Source organism: Convolutriloba macropyga, chromosome 2, assembly GCF_964194025.1.
Source record: "Convolutriloba macropyga chromosome 2, txConMacr16.3, whole genome shotgun sequence".
Taxonomy (NCBI): Eukaryota; Metazoa; Xenacoelomorpha; order Acoela; family Convolutidae; genus Convolutriloba; species Convolutriloba macropyga.
The window spans coordinates 3,090,825-3,108,626 of record NC_134469.1 but is presented as its reverse complement, the minus strand read 5'-3'; positions in this window follow the sequence as shown (position 1 = coordinate 3,108,626).

The following is a 17,802-nucleotide window of genomic DNA, read 5'->3' as shown; positions in this document are numbered from 1 at the left end:
GATGACAATTAAAACAATTCTAGGAAACATTCTAAAAAATTCAATCGAAAATTTTTCCTTATATACAATATTTAGCCTATTTACAACACATATTTACATCTGCTATCAATTTACTTAAAAACATTCCTATTCCGGATTTTTCGATTTTGTCCATGTTCTTGTATTTTTAGGGTTATTCCGAATTTGCCCTAACCATAAGTATCCCTCTTGTGGAGGTTTTGCAAATTTCGTTTTGTCATGCACAAAATGTTTTTGCCCTATGCATTCTCATTTAGTCAAAATTATGATTTGAACTAATATTTTAGCGTGAGTTCCCTCCCCCTATATTCGTCGCGTGTGTTTAGTGCCGGCTTCAGCTTGCTGATATATATAGCTTCGATGATCATTAGTTTTTCTACTGACCGACAGGCGTCCAGAATTTGAATTTGGATTTGGAATTTGGAATATGATTTTGAATTTGGAATTACAAAGAAAAGTAAAATCAACTAAGGAGGTAAAACCGTGAACGAAACACAATACAGCAACCATCAAGGTTGTCGAAAAACCCCCGAAACGTCGTCATTTAATTTTAGGTCGATTGAGTCAAAACATAACAGCTCCAGAAATGGAGGAGTACTGTGAAGAAAATAACGTTGACCTACTTCATATTCGCCAAATTTCGAAGTCAAAAGCTTTCAATTGTGTATTTTTCACTGATGTTTTTTGAGTACCTTTGCAGCCGCTTCATTTTCGAACAGTTTTTCACCTGGTACATTGTTCTCACGCAGATTCCTTATCAAACTGTCTATGTCTGCCCAGAAAAGCAACTCTTTAAACTTGTCCCTTATTGGATGCTTTGGACCAAATGCGAGCAAGTCCCTGACGAATCCCGGCAAAATGATATTATCTAGAATCACTACAGTCTTCTCATTAGATGATCTTTTAGGCTTGTCTTGCCTTTCCGAAAGTTTGGTAAGTTTTTCTTGCAATAGGTGGTTATCTAAAATCTTAAGAACGTTTTGACTAGCAGCTCGCTCTTTGTCACATTTATGATGTGTGGCAACTGCTGTAGAAATTTCCGACCTCAGCAATTTTAGTTGAAAACTATGCATCACTTGATCCGAAAAAACATCTGTTTTTGGAACACGAAAATTCAAAAATCCGGTATTATATCTGTGCCAAGGCAAGTTTTAAGAAAATTTTTTCTGCATCTGCTACTTTCGTACTTACATCGTTTTCATAATCCAAGTATGGTTTCCAACAGTAGTAGGTAGTAGTAGTAGTAGTCGAGACTTCTGTATTATGCCCAAGTAGTGTAGTCGAGACATTAGGGCACAGCCAAGGGTTTACACCCTTCAGTTCATCAGTTCATTGCCTTGAAATAAAAAATTTGACAGTTTCAGAGTTTTGAATGAGGGTTGCAGCTACCACAGCTTGTTGAAAATTCCCGGTTGCAGTCTCCTCTTTGCAAAATTTTTCTCAACCAACATCCTGGCAGTTTAAGCATAGCTGAAGGTTTGTGAAAGACCTCCGGTGAGCAAACACCAAGAGATGCTATCACTTTTTAGACTTTATAAAATCATTTACAAAGTATATAAACTTGTATTTGACTTTTTGAGACGTGTCAAGCAAAAATCCAACCAATTGTAAGTCTGCTCGACACGTCTCAAAAATTCCAATGTAAACTTCTGGGTCAGGGCACCAAGGCTTAAAAAACTCGGAAATGAACAAGAAGCTGCTTAAAAAACTATCTCAACTACTTTCCAAGGCTCTACAAAGACCTCGACACTTGTAGATGGCGACTCTTAGGCTCCTACCGAATCTCTAAACCGTACCAGAAAATCAAGCCACATGTCATTTAACGAGTCAAACACCACGCGTGGATTCTCAAAAAGCCTATACTACTAAATATCCCGAGGAAGGACGATTGCATCAAAGCCACAACGAACTGCGAGAAGATGTATTCTAAAACAACTTAGCAATGCCTACCAATCACATTGAGATTGAGCATGTTCTTCAGTCGTTCAAAAGCGAAATCTTTGTTCGTACATTTGTACATACACGATAATTGCCCACAACTCAATATTGCGCACCAAAGCCAATAGTCGCTGCGAATCAAGACCTATTTCAACCCATTTCGATGTAAACATTTAAAATCCACCGACTGAAAGTTACCCAGAAAGCAGTTCTGAAGTAGCATAAGTTGATTACACTGATAAGCCAATCCCTAATTGTTGTAATAAGCTTATAATTTCATATAATATTTGATGAAAGAATGAAGACTCCGGCAAGATGAGTGACTAGACGAGAACATGCTACAACAGGAAAATCTACATGGAGCAAGCAGAAATTCTTCGGTGGCAGACAGAGAGGCTGGTGATGGGATCCTCACTCACAAAAGATACCCTGTCACCGGACCTCAAGCCGGTTGTTCTCTCACATTGAGGTGTAAAATTTCGAATCTTGTCCTTTAGTTCAAATGTCTTGGAAATCTACGTGCTCACTACTTTGCATTAAGGCGAGAAAAGCATTCTTGTGTAATAACTCAGCTTGTGGTATATCAAGCTAACAAAGTTGCTACTTCAGCAGAGCTTTGGTGCAACGGTAGAGTTGCCTAATTGTTGTGGTAAACTTATTAAATAGTCTCCAAATGCACCTGGGAGGCTATTTAATTGTTTCAGCTCTTGATTGTTGTTATTTACTGTGGTATCAGAGGACGGACTTTGTTTGGGTAGCTCCACTTACAGGCAATTTCAGATTCCGGTGAAAAAATTTATACGAAAATTATCTACGCTTCCATATTTGGTATCAAGCATTTGGCGAGAGAGTTCTCCTCATCCGCTTGTTTCCCTGCATTTTTGGCCATTAGTCAAACATTTGGTGTGAGTCTTCTCCACATTTGTTTGACTAACTAGTTTAGGCCCCTAGTGGCCACTTCCCTTAGTAGCCCTTTCATCCCAAGTTACAATGGTGCTCCCACCACCTCCGCCCGAACCTCTGCAATATTTGTAACACGCCTTGCAATGTACAAAAGAGATTATTTTGTGTCAAATGTCAGAAAATATATGTTCGCTTTGGTTGCATGGGAATTTCAAGTACCGCAAATATGAAATGAGTAATCTACTGGTCCTACACTGGTTGTACTCCTATCTTTACTGCACAACAATCTGCGCTGGATAGAATTACGACCGTTGAGATAAAGCTCCATTATGCTGATTCTTTGATCCGCGAGCTGACAATGCTACGCAATGAGATACCGTTGACACAGAAACCGGAATTCTCTTTTCTAAGACCTGCAAAAACTGGAACCGACAAGAATCGAAACGGCAGCTAATCCAGTTATCACAGTGCGACATAAAACAAAAAGCATATGATTTTCAATTTGGAATTACAAAGAAAAGTAAAATCAACTAAGGAGGTAAAAACGTGAACGAAACACAATACAGCAACCATCAAGGTTGTCGAAAAACCCCCGAAACGTCGTCATTTAATTTTAGGTCGATTGAGTCAAAACATAACAGCTCCAGAAATGGAGGAGTACTGTGAAGAAAATAACGTTGACCTACTTCATATTCGCCAAATTTCGAAGTCAAAAGCTTTCAATTGTGTATTTAAGTTTGTTGAGGAGAAAGTTAAGTTATTTGATTTTTGGCCTAAATACGTTACCATGTCAATATTTTACCCGAAAGAAGCCCGTGATTGTCTAAAAAAAGTGCATCAAATTTTACTAATAGCCAGTCCGCCATTAAAACCAAGAACAACGAAACAGTAATTTGCTGTTTTTTTTTAAAAAAAATGTTTTTTATCGACCACCTGGATTAAATGTTAAACCTTTCTTTGATTAATTTACTATTCTTTTTGAAAAGAAGAGGCTCATTTCGGCAAGATTGTTCCCCTGGGTGATTTAGACATTTCACTTAATGTAAATAAAGTGAAATGTTTAAATTTTTGACCATTTCGGCCTGACTCAGTACGTTTGCGAGAATACTCATAGAAGTGGTGGGTTTCTTGATCGTGTTATAGCGTCAAAAAATATTTCAATTCATGTTAAATTGAACAGCTTCGTTACATCTTCATCTTCGGACCTATCGTTTCTTTGTTTTTCGCTCAGCAATGTGAAACAAGAAAATTCTCAACACTAGTTGATGTAAAGAAATTGGAAGAAGTTCGACTCTGAAGGTTTTATTAAGTTATTGAAGTCGTGCTTAAAATTCGATGTTGTCTCAAGTATTGATGATGCACGGGATATGTACCTAAGTCTGAGGAAAATATTTTAGATTCCGTTCTACTACTCAAATTAAAAACATTTATTAAATATCAATGCCCGTTTTTTGGGATGGGTTTTATAGAACCGCTCCCGAATTATGAAAACAAAAAACAGCTTGCAAATGGCTTCAACGAGTTCTTTATATCTAAATTGGAAAATATTATCGAATCATTTCCCAGTATGAAAGGTCCTGAAATTCTGAAGATTGAGGTTAACTCAAAGAATTTGTTCACAGAATTGCCAATAAGTTAGTATAGAGATTTTTTTGGCGTCGTCGAACAGTACATCTGCACTGAACATCATTTCGACACATCTTGTAAGGTTATTTCCAGATTATTATTTTCTCAACCTCCTGAAATTTTTAATCTCTCGCTGAAGGTTTGGTGTTTCCCCCAGTCCTTTAAAATGACCACTGTTAAGCCCCACTTGAGAAAAACAATTTTTGATAATGAAATTAATGAAGATTCCTCAAATTATTGACCTATCTCAAAATTAAGTTATATTTCAAAATTATTAGAACGAGCGGTTTTTATGCAAATGCGCGAACACTTTGAAAAGTGTAGTCTCTTTAGCAAATAACAAAAGTGCCTACAGGAAATTTTTTTCTACAGAAGTAGCCCTCGTTAAGATGACGAAAGATTTGCTCCTCAATTGAGATACGATAAAAAGCACATTTTAGTTTGGACTTGATCTATCAGCTGCCTTTGACACTCTTAATAATGGCAAGTTTCTTTCGATTCTTCAGTTTGGGTTTCCAAGATATCGTGCTTAGCTTTTTAAACAAGTATGGATTAGTAGATCTCAAAAATTGTTCATTGATGGTGAATATTTGATGCTAAGAAATATAAAAAGTGTGTTCACCAAGAATCTGTTCTAGCTTCCGTTCTCTTTTAATGCTATCTTGTTCCTCTGGAAGGTCTGTTTGAACGTCTTGATGTCAATTATCATTTTTATGCCTATGATTTTGTCATCCATTTCGTTTACCACTCTTCGATAAAACGGGGGCTCTGATTTGATACCTAAGACTCCGCAAAAGCGGTTCAGTCTTGCTAATTTCCAATTAAACTTGAAAAAAAAACTTAGTACATGAGCATTGGTAGAAAGACTAGATTAAACAGCGACATTAAACATCCAGCAGAAGCCAATTTATTTAACAATGTTACTTTGTTGGACTTAAACTTAGATTCCTGACTTTCATATACGAAACAAGTTAATTCTGTGTGTCGTAGATGTTATTATTTCCTGCAAAAAATTTAATCCAACACAGATAAAGTCAACAAAAAGTCGTTGATCGAGTTAGTTCGGGTAATGATTTCAGCAAATCACTGTACTATGGACTTCCTTGTATATTATACAGAAATTACAGCGTATAATGAACTCACCATGTTGTATCAATTTTATGCTATCACGTGGTTCACCAACAGCAAATGATTTCAAAGAGCTTCAATTGCTACCCATGAAACAACATGTCCTCTAGAAAATACTACTTTTTGGTAGCTCTTTGGTTCACCATCCATGGAAAATTCCGACGTATCTTGGCGCATTAGTTTTCCGAATTGATAAGATGAATAAGTAGTAATAGGGTGAAGGACCCTCCCCGTGGACCGTGTAGACCCCATGTATTAGGACAGGGTATAGGAGTATTTTTAAGAGCGGGTCTACTCTAATGTATTAAGATAGGGTATAGGGTACATGAATTAAGATTAGTTATAGCGGCCGCCACGGATTAGCACCGGCCACGTATTGAGATTAGGAATAGCTGCTGCAACGTATTAAGATTAGGAATAGCCGCCGCAACTTATTAATTTGGGAATAGCCGCCGCAACGTATTAAGTTTAGGAATAGCCGCCGCGAGGTATTAAGATTAGGAAAAGCCACCACAACGTATTAAGATTAGGAATAGCCGCCGCAACGTTTTAAGGTAGGGAATAGCCACCGCAACGTATTAAGGTTAAATATAGGGACCAGGGTATTAGTAGTATAGGGTGGGTAGATCTCGCCTATTTTTGGGAGCCGGCCATTAGCCTTTCAGCGCAGGGAATTGAACAGGCGGGGAATTGTACAAGCAGCGCGCACGGGAGTTGTGCAGGCGGGGAATTGTACAGGCAGCGCACACGGGAATTTACAGGCGGGGAATTGTACAGGCAGCGGGAATGAACGGATAATTCCCCTCGAAGTAAATTTCAACCTATTTACTTGTAACCAGCGCAATGGATTAGGATAAGGTATAGCCGCCGCAATATATTAAGAGTAGGTATAGCCGCCGCATTGTATTAAGATTAGGTGTAGCCGCCGCAATTTATTAAGATTAGGTATAACCGCCGCAATGTATGAAGATTATGTTTAGCCGCCGCAATGTATTAAGATTAGATATAGCCGCCGCAATGTATTAAGATAAGGTATAGCCGCCGCAATGTATTAAGATTAAGTATAGCCGCCGCATTGTATTAAGATTAGGTGTAGCCGCCGCAATTTATAAAGATTAGGTATAACCGCCGCAATGTATGAAGATTATGTTTAGCCGCCGCAATGTATTAAGATTAGATATAGCCGCCGCAATTTGTTAAGATTAGGTGTAGCCACCGCAATGTATTAAGATTAGTTGTAACCTCAAAAATTGAGAAAAATGAAAATTAATAAAAAGAATGAATTATGAAGGTACAACAAAACAGACACAGTATTAATCAAGTACATTGTAAGTAATTTTAAACACAACAGAGAGCGCTATAGAGAGCGCTATACACAACAGAGTGAAAATTTTATAAATAGTTTACAAGTTCAGGGGTACAGTATGAATTCTTGACACATTGAGAAGGGGAAAAGTGGACTGGCGTCTACACCCAACATTGATTTGCAAATGTTTTCTGAGTTTCGAATAAATGTTTGATCCACAACCGCTTTTCTATTAAAGAAAATAGAGGGACCACCAGTCATATCCTCGTGTACTTTATCATGTAAATCTTTGTCTGCTTCAACGAAAGGATAGAATTTGTTATTAGTTGAATTGCGTAGACAACTATTTGCGAATTAGGTAGTGTGCAACCCAGTTGTAACATATCAATTCCTTTGTTATGATAGAATTCCATCATTTTCTGCATCGCTTCTAGTGTTGGGACAACATCCTTGTTATACCACCTGACAAAGTCTTGAAAAGTTGTCATTCGTTCCTCTTCCCACACACTTTCCAAGTAATTGTAGTTGTCAACTCCCGAGGGGGGCACTACCTTCAACCTAATTTTTTTCGAAGCCTCCTGTTGGGAAACCCCACTATTCAATAATTTTGTGAAATCCGTAATTTCTTTCTCCATGGGATTGTGATCTCTCAACTTACTAAAGAAACATTCGTAAGGGGGAAGGAAAATTGCAACCAATTTGTTTGGTGAGTCGAACCATTCATAAAGGAAAAATCCTTTGGTCTCATTTGTCTTGTAAGCTTTGAGGAACGAATCTAGTGATGTTGCTCCACCAAGAAAGTTTAGAATATCGAGAAACTGTACTTCACCAAATTTAAAGGATACAAAATGATTAGCTTTTTTAATAACCGTTGGTTGAATATTACGCTCGTGAATGAGGTAGGGTAGTAAAAAAGACTGGATAGGTTTCAGATCAATTTTCCTGATGTTGAATCCAAGTACAGCTAATATGTTGACATAACGTTCAAAATATTGTTGTAGTTCGAGAAGTTGATTTTTCTGAGTTTGGAGGAATTGAGTCGACATATCAATTTCTTCTTCTTCGATATATTCAAATTCAAACATTGGAGTGCTTTCATTTTTCCTTTCCTTTAGCTTCTCGAAAATAGAATTTACTCTGGTTTTAATTGCACTCTTCGGATAAACGTGCTGTATCCTATCTTTACAAGATTTCACGTGATGGTGGAAATTATCAGCACGCTTAATAAAAGTATCACAATGAGTACAGCGGAATCATATGAAGAACGTGTTGATAACATCAACATAGCAAATGTGGTTGTTGTAGCGCAGTAGAAAAATGTTGTTCGCGTACATAAAAATAATTCTTCTTGCAAGTTCACCTACAAAATCCCCGTCCTCAAAATCAAAGTCATAAATGAAAATGTTGTGTTTTATAGCCTTTTCAACAAACACAAGGTGATCCATTGAGACTCCTCTAATGTTAATTACGTCGTTACCAGACTCGTGGAGAAAGTCACTGAACAACTTAGCTGCGTTTGTTTCCAGCTCAGCTGATCCATACAAGTGAACAGCCACAGCTCTAAACAAGCTAAGGTAGTCCTTGTAGGTTTCTCCGTATCCATTCGTAACAAGACAATTTACATCTGATCTTCTCAACAAATGTTCATGTATAACAGCATCTAAACATCCCATTGGGATATTGTTGAGAAGAGCACAAAAAATTGTTACATTCGTAGTTAGTGAATACCGCAATTTTGTATTTGCCCTTTCTTGAGCACAAGTCTCAACCAAATCCATTTTCTCTACTCTATCCTGAATTGAGACTAATTCCCGCTTAGAACAAAGTAAATGAGACTTCTCAAAGAAGGTGTTGTTCTTATGAGCATAAAAGTATCGGTATTCGTCGGTGTCCACATTTCGTAAAATAAATCCAAGAGATAAAGTTATGTTTGCAGCGCAGTTGAGCTTCTGAAACACTTCCTTCAGTGTTTCATTAATTTTGCTGGGATCAAGTGCCGACAATTTAAAATTGCATACTCTATGTCTCCCATTACCCATCTCAGTATTGTCAAAGAAGTGTTGACAGGCATTAAGTTCCTGTTGTAACTGTTTGTTGTTCTTATCCAATTATTCCGATTCTAGTACTTCTTTCAAGTTTGTGCTGGATTTGGTTCCAACTTTGGTCGATTTTCCGTGTTTCCGTCTCCTATGTTGCAGAGAATAAAAACTTGGAAATTCTTCCAAGCATATAGTGCACACTGTACTAAGCTTTTTATCATGAGGAGCGTGACGCTTAGCAAGGTGGTAGTTCAAGTCCTCTTTCCTCTTTCTATAGAAATGTGGACACTTGGGACATTTTAAAGTCCCACTATCACATTCTTTTTTGTGTCAAGCCATATGCTGCTTGACAACCATTGTCTCGCACTTTCTGCATTTTACAGTTAGATTTCGTTCAAGAAAAGACATTGTATTGTTTTGATCCAAAATAAACTGAATAAAATTAAGGTAAAGTGCCGAGCAACTCTATCTGATAACAAAGTGAGAATGAAAACAATTCTTGGCTGGTTAGTTAGAATAACTCGTATGACTCATTATTTCCATATAAGAAAATAATGTAATTTCTATTTTTAGTAACATTACGAAATAAGAAAGTTCAAGAGCTTCCTACGAAGCAGTCATAGTGTTGCATACTACATTGTATTTAAATCCAGAAAACATCCAAAATGTGTACTTTTATTCCTTGGAGGAAAATAGGAAATCTGAGATGATATTTAGTTGTCTTATTGCTGATTTGTGTTACTTTTTTTTTACAAAACAATACTTTTCATCCTAAATTAGACTTTTTAACAAAATTTATCTGTCAGATGTTTGCTCACATAGAGAATACAAATATTATTGTAAGCGAAATAATTTTCTAATTTTATTGATAGTATACTAAATTTTATTTTACAATATTATTAAAACATTAGAGAAGAAAACTCTTAATATTATTGAAGATAACTTATATACAATTGACGTTAACGTGATTATATTACAAACTACAAACCAATCATATTTTAGTATTAAAAAACTTGTTGTAAAAGTTAATGATATTGTTTTGTTTATCTTGTTTTCTCTTTTAACATTTTTTAAATAGATTAATACGTGAAATATCGCTCATTTGTGAAACATGTTGATCAAAAACTAATTACAAAGTTTGGAGAAGATTTACAAGAGAAAAGAGGGTATAGGGTATAACTGATGCACACAAAATTGACGAAATTGATGTAGATTCATACTTTTTTTTACAATTTTTTGGACATTTTCACAAAATCCAACAGAGTAATCTGATTTAGTAGAGGTCTTGAGTATGCAACGTTCTCCCTTAAAAAATTTGAATATGAGGAGTTTATTGCGAAACAGTGTTTCGATTTGTCCTCAGAATTACATGTAAGCAAATACTAATTGTTCTTCATTTTGAACTCCGTCCTCGATATATTGGAGCAGTACAGAAATATTTCACAAACAAATTTTGTTCCTCTCCGAGACCCAGTAACAATTAATTTTTTTCACTACAGAGTGCTTTGTACTTCCATTATTACAACGACTACGATGCAGTGGGAGTACGGATCAGGTTCGAAATTCGTTTACCTAACGCATATAAACAAAAACTTGACTCCAAAAATGGAACATTTTCCGATATTGATCTGAAATTTGACGAATTGGAAAACAAATTATCAAATTGTCACCTCATTTCAACTGAAATAGACCTTTTTAGGTAAAAGCATAGTCGAAAACTTGTACGTATCCTACAATTCCTACCCTGTTAAGAAATTTTACCCAAAATTGGATTTGAATTTCAGTTCTTCCAGAAATTTCAAACAAAACGTCACTTTTCCTTGTAAAATCTTCCAAATTTGGTTACTGTTCTCTGATTGGTCAGAGCAAACTATATACAGAGGTTGATGATTTTGACGTTATCATTTGATCCAGCTTCTCTGAAAATATCATTGCTACTGTTTCTCACCATTATACTAACTACTCGTCAACATTTTATCCTGCTATCGAGCTCCAACATTCACATTCTTTGTATTAATAAATACTTACTTTAGTTCAAACTTTTGTTTAAATCTAATTTAGATATTCTGTTTTCTTCCTTTAGATTAAATTTGCTGCATTCTAACTTACTCTTCACTGATCAATTTTATCACGTTCTCAACAAGAATCTTTTTCAATTCTCAACATTTTCTAACAAAAAATCTATTCTAACACTTAATCCAAAATAGAATTCACTGTTCAAAATAATAACCTCCTGTACTCAGTTTCTTACACTGAGGAGATTGCTCGGATAGGAGTTCAAGATTTATCAAACGGAGTGTATGAGTCTGTGATCACTTGACCCATTACTGTGTGGCACATTATTGAGCACCAGCGACAACAGTTTGATACATAGCATCGGGGACAGGATCCAATCACAGAGAATCAGCTCGGAACTCACGCGATGGGACACGAGGTTGCTGTTGTTAGTGGACACCACTATCCTCACGTTAATGGATCTGATTTTCCCGCCAACTACGTAGCTGGAAACATTCAGTACACATTTCCTTGGGATGAAGGGCAAATTCCAAACAGCTGGTTAACTACACCGGAAGTAGGTGAGGTATCAAGCTCGGAGGTGGAAAAAAGTCTTCTCCATATAGTTTCAAGAGCTCATAGTAGAGAACATAGCGAGTTGAGTATAGATAATAGTACCACCACGTCATTAAACGATCTTGAAAACTTTGATCCAACACAGTACTATGGATCTACTGACATGTCAACTACACCCTCGGTGACAACTCCTTCGATTGAGGAAAGAAGAGCTCGCAACCCTTTCTTTTTGGGTGATGTACCTAATACCCCAGTCATTGTTCAACCAACCCAACTACCTGTACCTGGTAGAATTGAGCGACAAAGAGGTTGGTTTCGGTAAAGAAATTCAGAACTTGCCAGAATATGTTATTGAAACTCTTTTTGAATGATTTCTATGTTCAATTTTGTAAACTATTTTGTATTTGTTTGTAAAAATAATAAGGTTGATGAATATCTTTTAGGTGTTTCGTATTAAATTTACAATTTCAATTATATAATTTGTTAACTACTTTTTTTAAGTTTTTCAGAATAAAAGATTAACACGAAAGGTTATTTGATATTTTAGGTACTTGGTTAATATTAAACATTTGTTTTTCAACAATTAGGAAAAATGCCAAAATTAGTTTTGATATTTAAGAAAATTGTCCGAATTTATTTTCGATATTTAACAGAAATTGTCGAGAAAAAAATTCAACTTTTTAGAAGAAATTATTGTTACAAATCCGATTTTTAAGTTGCAGGAACAGATTCAAAACTTGTCATTTTAAAAATGATTAACATTTTTGTTTTTTTGCTTGAAATAATACCGTAAAATTTAAAAAAATGAGAAACAAATTGCACATTTTTTACGCACAATTTGGTAACATTTTTGATTTTTAACGAAAAATCTGAGGTTCTATTTTTGACTTTTAACAAAAGATGTTGTTTGAAAATTCGACATTTAACAAATAAATTGAGTTCAAATTTCGACTTTTAGAATATACACTAGATTTGAAACATTTTAGTACAAACAATTTATTACTTTCTAACTTCAAAGTACAACATGGGGTTACAATTATTCCATGGCCATCTAGTAAACAATCAACACCAATGACACCAAGAGACAGCAGCTCAGAAAAAAATGTTGTTTTACTTGTTCTAAACATTTCAAACATTTTTACTCGCTAATAAAACACAGACGTGCTAAACATCAAGATAAATTTGCTGCTCGAGTTCAATTTTTTGCTCAATTTAAAATATCTGACAATAATTCCTTATAAGGACTTTTTGCAGTATGACGCAATTGAATTTTCCATATTTGGAAATGAAAGAAGGATAATGACATCATTACCAAAGAAAGGTGATCGGAAACATTAGAGGGAATAAAACTACAAGTCTAATCATTCAATTAATTTCTATCTGTCATATTAAGTTGATAAAATGTCTCTCTCTAAAGTCTCTCCGTTTTACTAGAGTGCTTTTTCTATGTTTACCGATTCTCAACCTAAAACTAGAACTGATTCGGTTCCATTTTATTTAGATTTTGGTTCTAACCCAAAAAGATTTGGGAGATTTACTGTGTCCCAGATTTTTAAAAATGGACAAAATTATTCTGAACCAATTTTGCAAGTATTCAAAAGAGATAACTCTGGAACATTTGAGAAGTACCAACAACTTCGAATTCGAGATTACGAAATCGAAAAATCTGTTTCCTCAAGAACAATATCCTGAATGGGGAGTTGAAACTGAGTGAGCACCCGACTCAATTTGATAAGAACTCATGTATGGAGGATGTGCTGCAACGATGTCACAAAGTCAGAGAGGTCAGCACAGGACGAAATCAACGAATATATTTGACTTTCATTCAATACGATCAGGAGAATCCAGCCTCCATTTATGTGCAGATACGGCTCTTTTGTCGTAAAGAAGACAATGAGTTCAAGCAAGTGATTTATGTCAGCTACAATTTGGACAAGCTCAATGAGCTGACTCAAAATTTGAATGATTTTTCTAACAATGAGCAGTGTACTTTTCAGTAATAATTGTTGTGTGATTTTGTAAAATGTCTTTGTCTTCTCTACAATAAAATTTTCTTATAAAAAAAACTTTGATCTGAGAATGAGTTGGGATATTGGTTGCTCAAGAAACATTTTTTTGAGTCTCAGAGATAAGTCAAAGGCTTTTCACGTTAGACTTCATTACGAACTTCAAAGATATTCCTATACTGTTCTTGAAACTCAAAATTTTCCCAAATGATAAAAAATTGGACATATCCCCAAAATTCAGAATTTAAGTGGGTTATTCACAACGGATTACGCAGAACAAGTCTTTTATATCTTTCAGATAAACAACAAGTTACCATTTCACAACATTGTTGGAACGGATATCAGTGGAGTTTTTTGACAAATATTGAATTAAAAAAAAGAGTACAAAAACTTACTAGAACATCTCCCTACACTTTTATCTTGTATTGAAAGGTTTAAGAAATCTTGCATTGAAATGGATGAAGGAACGCAAAACTGGTGGATATTGTCATTCTTGTCAACATTGTTACAGAAGCATATTTTCAATGTTTCCCGAAAACGAAAAACGCAAAAACTATTTTTTAGCGACCTGTAAAATTTGGGTTAAGGATATAAATTTGGAGGAATTTAAACAAATACTTCCTCATGGAGGACTTATTGTTATGGAAATTCCTTTTTAGACTTTTTCATTGCTAGATTGAAAGTTTTCTGATTACATGCTATACTACACGATTCTGCTGGAGCGGTTAAAGCAACTACAAACAAGGGTCCAAGATACTGTTACTTCTTACCAAATGTTCCCAGCTCATGTTTCCTGGGACATTTAACTGGGTTAATCTTTTGTGTTTTTATTAAGTTTCATCATCCTCAAATTTTCAAAATGCTAGACTGCTAATCATTTTTGTAATAATCTAACCTAGAAAAAAGAATGTCTCTCGTTGTATTTGATATTGAGTGCTTAGAAGGAAAAATTGTCACGGAGTTTGGTGTTTTCAAGGATGGAATTGTATTGGGATACAGTTTCCTCACACCCAAAGACTATAAACCTACTTTTCAAGCAAAGTAGAAACCTATAAAATTACATGGGATTAAATGGAACAATGGAAAACTAGAATACACTGAGTTATCATCAATCATTCACCAACATTGTTCACCTACAACAGAATACTTTGCAAAAGGGTTAGAGAAGTGTAATCTCCTCTCAAATTACTTGTGTAAAGATGTAGAGAATCTAGATGATCTTGGTTGTCCAAAAGTTTCCAAACTTCTCAACAACTCGGATACTGACTGGGAACGTAGCAACTATCCGTATCGACATAAAAAAAAACATTTCACTGAGCAGAGAAGAAAACTTATGCTTACGGAACTTGGACTTTTGATTTTTTTGACAATTTATAATAATTAACGTGTAATTTCTAATTGTATTTGTGATCATTTTGTAATTAATTACTTATATTTAAATTTTTTTGAAATCACAGATAACTCGCATTCCCAGTTGGAAAAAATGATTTTCCCTTAAAAATAAGGTATAAATGACCGAGCATACAGATAACGGTTTAAATTTAGGTAATTTTGTCTTTGATGATAATAATCAGGAACGACGATCGTGGAACAGACTTGTAAAAGATCTCTGGTTATTTTTTTTAATAGAAGCGTGCTGTATAGTAAGAATAACTCCTGCCGAAACCTGTGAAGAAACAACAGTTTGGATTGCTGTCTTATCTAGTACAGTCGGTTATATTTTACCTTCCCCTAAATTGTGAACAAAATAATTTCTACAAAGGAACGCATTTTTATTTCATTGATGGGACCAAGCGGGTCTGGAGAATCTCATCTTATCCATGATTGGCTAACTAATGGAACTTTTCAACCCGATTTTGATAAAATTTACTATTTTTATCAACAATATAAAAACAAGACGTAATAAAGTACAGAGACGAAATTCATCAACTTGTGCTAAAAAGAACCGGAAAAAATAAAAGAAGAGCAATTTTAAGTTTACGAAAAGGAATAGAGCTCATAGCAATTTCGACACCATCTATCATTAACCGATTGTCTTGAAATGGAACAGTTTTCTTTGATTGCTCAACATCTTTATGAACAAAAAATTAAATTAGAAGTTAAAAAGTAGGACACTTTTGAGCAGAAACCAGTTTCTGTCCCAACACATTTGAACCCTAATTACAAGGAAATCAGCCACAAAACCAGATCACTAAAGAACGAATCAGTTGTAGATCAAATTTTGATTTTGATTTCGCCGCGAGTGAAGCGATCTCTCAACGACACAATTTTATTAGATGGAAGAGACACAGATGTAGATTTCGCAGATTTTATTTTTGCATTAAAAAGAAAGAACATTGATTTTCCCGACATACATTACACAATACTTGATGCTACCGGAATAAATCCGCAAAGAGTAATAAACAAAGATGCGGAAAGCAAAGGCAGAGGGACCTGTATTCCTTTAAAAATTTGAAAAAGCCAAGCTACAAAGACTATATAGAGATGGAAAAGCCGCATATGGATCAATTAAAAATCTACAAAAGGCAAGTGGGTTATCCAAAAAGAAAATTGCCTACTTTTTGCACAGTAAAATTCCTACACAATATGTCGTCATGCAACACGACATTTCAAAAGATTACCAGCATTTGCTAAGCGAATCAAGGAGATCTGGTCTCTTGATCCAGCTTTTATGGATAAATTATCGGACAGTAATAATGGAGTGAAGTATTTATTAGTATGTGTTGACGTCTTTTCTCGTTTTGTTCGTGTGCAACCAATGAAGTCAAAGTACTCTACCGATGCATTTGTAGCTTTCAAAAAAATGTTGCGTAAAAAGAGTATGCCAGCGAAAGTATGGGCTGATCACTGAACAGAGATTGAAGGTGAGTTTCGAAAGTTTTGTACGGACAAGGAAATCAAAATTTACCCTACTAGAAGTGAAATAAGAGCTGCTGTAGCAGAGCGAGCTATAAAATCCCTCAAAAACATTATTTATCGCTATATGGAAGAAAATGTTGACAAAAAAATGAGAAAAAATGATTCCTTTCTCAAAACTATGAACACAAGAGATAATCGCTCAACAGGTAAAGCTCCAAAAAATGTAACAAAAAAAGACTTTTTGTCAATTTTTTACAGCAAACCCACTTAACCAATATAAGCGACCGCGTTTCAAAGTGGGTGAAAATGTTCGTATATCAAAAAAAGACATTCCGTTCAGAAAATGTTATAAATCTCAGTTCACAAATGAAATTTTCAAAATCGTTAAAATTGCTACTTTTAAACCACCAACCTATAACCTTTGTGGAAAACAAGGTGATGAAATTCTAGGTAAGTTTTTTGAACAAGAGCTTTCAGGGTGTATCATGTAAAGATGAGTTCTTTCACTGTTGAGTTGGTTTCCAATGCGTCGTTTGGTTGTTACCCCAACAATACATTAAGTTCTTTCACAAATTTTCTACATGAAAAAAATAATCTTGATGGAGAATGGGAGGTAGCGATAACAGAACTGTCGTATCCATCCTTGTACCAAAACATAACAGAGGGTAAGTTTTTCTATCTAGATGAAGCAACACCAGATATAAAACCATCGGATTATTACACACATGATCCAGGTTTATACCCCTCGATCTTTGATATTGTCAATGAAATGAACAGAAAAATTCAGGAACGTGAAAAGTATGAAAAACGCCAATGAAATTACACGTTAACAAAATTACGCAGCGAATTCCTTTGAGACTTCCTAATCAGAACTCTTTACTTGTCATTTTTAGTGCAGATCTTTGTCATGTCTTTGGACGCGAAGCAGCTGTTTATGGTATGGGTGTTTTCAAGAGTGGTGCTGGTCCACATTTTTCCAAGTTCCCTTATGACATTGTACGAATACACTTTTTAATGATATATAGTGATATCGTTGAATACAATATTTTGATTGATACAAAAGCTGCTCTTTTACGATGCATTCCGTTTATATCAAAAGTTAAGAATAAAGATATCACCTCAGCGGGACAATACCAGAATTATCAAAATTTTCCAAACTTACAATTTTAAAAAAAATCTTAAAAAACTCATTCCACAGCATGACTCTTATGGTGAAAAAGTTCCTTTCAACTTTGTTGGTGTAACAAGAGCGGTACTATTGTATAGAAAAACTTCTGACAATCATTTTTAGATCTAAAATTGTAGAAAATGGTTGCTGTTAGTGATTTACCGTATTTTCGTGGTTATTCAAGACAGAGGAGAAGAAGATTCGGAGCGTCAGCACAAACAATTGAGAGGACAGGTATTC